Genomic DNA, 6,213 nt, shown 5'->3' with positions numbered 1-6,213 from the left:
CCATGGGAACGAAGAAAAGATATGGTGACAAGGAAAGAAGAATGGGGGGCACCTGAGGGGCTCAATAAGTTAAGCATCTGCCTTCGGCTCAGGTCATGATCCTGGGGTTCTGAGATCGAGCCTCGTGTTTGGCTCAGTGGGGAGTCTGCTTCTCCCTCTCTCCTCCTGCCTGCTGCTCCTCGTGCTTGTGCTCTCTCTCTCTCCGTGTGTGTCAAATAAATAAATAAAATCTTTAAAAGAGAGAGAGAAAAGAAGAATCGTTGGCATTATTGATCATTGATGGTACTGGGATTTATTTCCCATCATAGAAATGGCATGACCTTCCACCTTTGTCATCTTTCCCCCATCTTCTCCTTCTGGATCCTGTTTAATTAATTCACAAATTCAATAAAAATTGCATTGAGGAGCACTTACCAAACACTGGGATCCAAAGGTCATGAAGATATGGTGTCTGCTACCACAAATGTTGGTCTAGCTGGGGACAGCCAAGTAAATCATGATTAGTGCTGAGAGCAGGGTACAGAAGCTAGAAGGACCCGAAAACAGCCACTTGAATCAGGATGAAGGCTTAGGGAAGGAATGTGTGTCAGAGAAGATTACCCAGAAAAGGCAATGCTTGGGGTGAATTTTGAAGGATGAACAGCAGTTGAGTGGGCAAAAAGTGTGTGTGGGTGTGAGTGTGGGTGTGTATGTTTGTCGCGGGGGGGGGGGTGAGCAGGAGGTGGGGAGTCGGACAGAAGCCATGTAAGCAAACAGCTGAAAAAGAAGGTGAGAGAAGGCTAGATGTGTGCTGGGGTGGGGGGTGCAGGTGTATCATAGGGCTGGGTGGCCGATGTGTGGAAGTGTGGGGAGACCCTGGAAAGACAGCAGGCCAGAGAGGTGAGTGGGGTCAGGCTGCTAGAGCCCTTAAGTAGCAGCTGCAGGAACAGAAACAGGTAAGGAACCACTTTGCACCCCAAGGGCTGTAGAGCACCACGGGAGGACTGTAAGCAGAGGAGAAGCCAAGTCACACTGATGTATGGGACGTGGCTTGGGTGGCAGGGAAGTCACTGGCCCAGCACAGGGCCAGGCTGGAGGCAGGGTAAAGAGCTGAGAGTTCTTTTTTTTTTTTTTTTTTTTTTTTAAGAGCTGAGAGTTCTTGATGGAATCTGGGTGAGGGCTGACAAGTGGTGGTGTAGACAGGAGGGGACGGGCAGGGCCAAGTAAAAATGTTTAAGGATTTCTCTCCACCCTCTTCACGGAGCCACCTCCAGCCCCATCCAGGAGCTCTGGCCCTCTTAGAATCTGAGAAACACACTCTGCAAACGGAACGGAGCCAGGTCCCCTAAACCCTTGAGTGTGACTTCAACTCCTGACTGTTTTTGTTGGTTTGCTGCTTTTTTTTTTTTTTTTTTTTTTAATGATCAACATTAAGTTCAGGTTTCCGACTCTCCCCCTCCACCCCTCCACTAATCTCAGGAGGTTGGTCATCTTTCCTGGCATAAGAGCCAGGAGGACCTAGTCTGAATTTGTTTATTTGGTTTTTTTAAAAGATTTTATTTATTTATTCATGAGAGACCCAGAGGGAGAGGCAGAGACACAGGCAGAGAGAGAAGCAGGCTCCCTGCGGGAAGCCCGATGCGGGACTCGATCCCAGGACCCTGGGGTCACGCCCTGAGCCCAAGGCAGGTGCTCAACTGCTGAGCCCCCCAGCCGCCCCACCTGGTCTGAGTTTTGATGCTCTGAGTACCCCCTGGGAGTGTCAGCAGGACGCTGCAAGAGACAGGTCCCAGCCCTTTATGCTGTATATGATTTTGGAAGCTATTTCCTCTTAGCCAGGCCTGGACACAATAGGTAATCCTTACAGATAAAAGTTAAAATTTAAAAAATAAAAACCAATTCAATTAAAAGTCAAAGAAAAAAGTAATTAATATAATTATGCTGCCCAAAGATAATCGCTGCTAACGTTCTGGTGTTCGGCGTTCATGTTCTTTTTCTGTGTGTATTATTAACATAGCTGAGATTATTATTATATAGTTCTATACAGATAGATAGATCCTAATATCTTGTCCTTTTCACCTAACCTTATTATATGCATGTTTCTCATGGTATTACAAACTTTTGGGGACGGGTTATTTTACCAACTGTGTGCTATTCCATCATGTGAAAGTTCCACACTGCATTATCTACTTAGCCATTTCCCTCATGGTGGTTATTAGATTCGTTCCAGGTTCTATTATGAATAACTCCCTAAAGAAGAATTTTATGCAGCCAGCTTCTCTCCATATTTTCAATGATTTTCTTAACGTAACTTTCCATTAGTAGAATAATTGAGTCAAAGAAAATCAATATTTAACATCGATAGAATTACCTTTACCAGGTCTACCAATGGGTACTCTCTCCATCAGTGTGGAAGAGTGTCAAGGGGCGCCTGGGGGGCTCAGCCCGTGAGATGTCTGCCTTCTGCTCGGGTCATGATCTCAGGGTCCTGGGATCGAGCCCTGTGTTAGGGCTCCCTGCTCATGGGGGGGGGGGTCTGCTTCTCCCTCTCCCTCTGCTCATGCTCTCTCTCTCTCAGATACATAAATACAATCTTTTTTTTTTTTTTTAAAGATTTTATTTATTTATTCATGAGAGGCAGAGACACAGGCAGAGGAAGAAGCAGGCTCCATGCAGGGAGCCCGACGGGGGACTCGATCCTGTGTCTCCAGGAGGAGGCCCTGGGCTGAAGACAGTGCTAAACCGCTGAGCCACCCAGGCTGCCCAATACAATCTTTTTTTTTTTTTTTTTTTTAAAGGGTGCCAAGATGTGAGTTTGAAGGTAATGCTGCCTCTTATTGACTGAATTATTTGGCTCAAGTGATTTAACCTCGCTGAGTCTCAGCTGCGTTATCTGTAAAATGGAGATGCCTACCTCCCAGAATTATGAAATCTAAAGGATGAAGCATGCAACTTGGCACAAGTTCTGGTGCACGCTAAGTGTTCCACCTCAGTATTAGTTCCTCTCCCCTTCCGCTATTCTTTTTTCCACTGGTGAGTAAAAAGGAAATCAACTTCAGGATTGTTCCAGTTCCTACTTGTCAGGCATTTAGATCACGGTTGAAACATCTTAACCGCAAGGCACGCGAAGCAGATAACCGCGCAGTACAGGCCCGTTGCTTTACTTGGCCTACAGAGCCCACTAGATAACACGTCATTGAATTGGTAGTAAATATTTGGTGTTTTGTTACTGTTTTGCTGCATTTCCAAACAGAGTTAGTGTTATATATATTTTTTAAGATTTTATTTATTCATGAGAGACCCAGAGAGAGAGGCAGAGACACAGGCAGAGGGAGAAGCAGGCTCCGTGCAGGGAGCCCAACTTGGGACTTGATCCTGAGTCCTCAATTATAGCCACATCCTGAGCCAAAGGCGGTGCTAAACCACTGAGCCACCTGGGCTGCCCAAACAGAGTTTTGTATATTTTTCTATTTTATCCTTATGCAAATTGTTTACCAACTCTGCTTTCGGCTTCCCCATCAGAAAAAAAATAAGGATAATATCTGTCCTATCTTTTTGTGTAATGAAAGCATTTCTTGCAAACTGTCAAGCGCTTTCCTCACAGACTAGCTACCTACTTACTGAGCAACATATAGCGAGAATTAGCCACACATGTCAGAGAGACATGGAAGGGAAGAGAAAAGAAGAAACTAGCCTTTACCCAAAGCCTCTATTTTACACACATTTATTACACACACACACGTGCACACCCAATCGTGAGAGGTGCTTCATAGGTACTCAGATTTTACAGACAGGGAAACAAATTCAGCAAGCCTCAGCAGCTTTGTCCAGTTGCCAAGACACAACACGAAACCATATCCTGAAATGGAGAAGGACACCTCTTCTGTTTTATTGGCTTAGTCATTATTAGCACTGCTGGGGAGTTGAACAATTAATTGTTTTACTAACTTGCACTCTGTTGCTTAGAGAGAAAAGCACAAGGTAATTTCATCTAGGAAATTTATTTTATTAATTCTGCTCAAAGGATCTCATTAAAGGATGCTGCATTGAGGGTGCCTGGGTGGCTCAGTTGGTTGAGTGTCTATCCTCAGTTCAGGTTATGATCCCAGGGTCCTGGAATCGAGTCCCGCAACCTGCTTCCTGCATAGTGGAGAGTCCGCTCCTCTCCCTGTTCCTCTACACCTCCCCCCTACTCGCTTTCTCTCTCTCTCTTTCAAATAAATACAACCTTTTTTTAAAAAAAGGAAGCTGCATTGATAACTACCACAAATCAGTGAACCCAGAAGAAATTGTGATATGTGTGTGGTGAGGGGCAGGAAGAGTTAAAGAGATTTCATGATCCCTTAGTTCCATTTGTTTTCAGATTATAAAATATCTGAGCAAACTCCATTGGAAAACAGGTCAATGAATATGCTAAGGGTTGAGTATGATCTCTGGGCAGGCGACATGTGCCTGTGACCGTGTGTAGCCAACACGAATCTCCTGCTGAGATGACGGTCATGTGCAATTCTTGGACAGGAGAGGCACAGAAGGTAAAGGCTTCTTGTGTCACTGAGAGCTCCCTCGCAGAAATATTCTTAGGACCAGTCAGAGTGATCTCCCCTCCCCACTCCCCAAAAGGAATAAAGATGCAGGCAAAAAATTGGCCAAGAGTGTAAACCAAAAAACTATTCTTTCTATTAGGTGAAACTACACAAAATTGCAGTTTTGTAGGCCCGAATCAGCCAATATCATTTTCATTCGTTTCAACAATATGTGCGACATGGTTCCGTAAGTCGAGAGAGCTGTTTCTGGGAACTGACTTCTAAAGTGCCCCTTGGTAGTTAGGGTTTTGTTGAGCTAGTGCCTTTAAATTATAGCCATCACTTTTTAAATGGAACTCGGAAATATTTTGACAGATATTTCAAACTCCGCAAAAGAAAAGTAACTTAATTTCAACTGAATCTGTCTTCCAAGTCCCATGCCTCTTTCATGTCCCCACCTAAAAAAAATGACATGTATAATAGGTAGAGGGGCTCTGCGTCTATTTTGGTGGCCAAATCTGTAATCCTGTATAGGAATATCTTCCTTACTCCAGCTATGGGAGGGAGCATTAACAGAAGGGGCTGGAAGCCCTGCAGCCTACTGATCATGTGCAAAGCTTGGGCAAAGCTGCTCACCCTATCTGGACTTCACTTTACATCTACCTAAAACAAAGATAATAACTTGCCTCATGGGGTAATTTGTGAGCATGACAGGAAATGTAATAAAGTGAGAGACCTTTATAATTATGAAGTGTTACAAAATTGTAAACGGTGACTGTATGTCAATAAAGAATAATGCTGCGGATCACTGAGCATTGTATCTCTGGTTCGAAAGAAGCTTAGATTGTTTTCAGTTGCCTTTTGCAGGGTAAGGGGAGAGCCACCTACAAAGACAGGCTTCTCTTGGTCCCCATCACCACCCCAAGGGCGATGATGAGTCTGTGCTCCTGTTGACCAATGTGGTTGCTGTCACAGGCTATCTCCCAGCTGGGGCCCTGTAAGATTATTCTGTGGGCCTAAATGATGCAAATAGGCTTCACACAGGGATCGAATTGATCGGGTGATTACGAAGTGCCCATTTTATGATTCCAGTTGAGGGGACAAACAGCTGAAAATCGGCTGGTTTCCTAGATTTTACCTATTTGCACATTCGGTGCACTCTGGCAATGCCACTTGAGCAAGTAGCAAGCAATCTCAGATGATGTGCCTGCGCACAGCCCCAGGCCAAAGACGTGGCCACTGCCTTCCGGGGCCTGCCCCCTGCACCTGGGCACCAGCCAGGTGACTTACAATGCCGTGGTAGACAGCAGAGAAGACTAGAAAGGCTGCAGGGAAAGGGTGTAGGGAGAGACCAACCCCAGCAGAGGCAGTTTATCAGGAAGCTTTGTCGAGAAGGAGGAACTAAGTAAAACTGGGTGGCTAGGAAGGAAAAATGTTCAAGTAGATGGACTGGTTGATGCAAGAAACCAGGTGTCCAGGTAGCAGTTCCGTGGAAGCTAAAGGGGGAAAGTGACTGGAGAAAGGGAGGAGTGAGAGAGCTCTGAAAGCCAGCCAGGAACTGGGGCTGCGGAGTTTATTCTGCAGGAAGCAGGGAGACACCGTAAAGGCTGCCAGGCGGAAGCAACACAAACCTGGAGGGAGGTCAGCTCTCTAATGCAAGGGCAGGTGGGGAGACTGAGGAACTTTCACTTCGCAGTGACACCGGAGGCCG

Source organism: Canis lupus, chromosome 16 (assembly GCF_011100685.1).
Source record: "Canis lupus familiaris isolate Mischka breed German Shepherd chromosome 16, alternate assembly UU_Cfam_GSD_1.0, whole genome shotgun sequence".
Taxonomy (NCBI): domain Eukaryota; kingdom Metazoa; phylum Chordata; class Mammalia; order Carnivora; family Canidae; genus Canis; species Canis lupus.
This window is presented reverse-complemented; position numbering follows the sequence as displayed.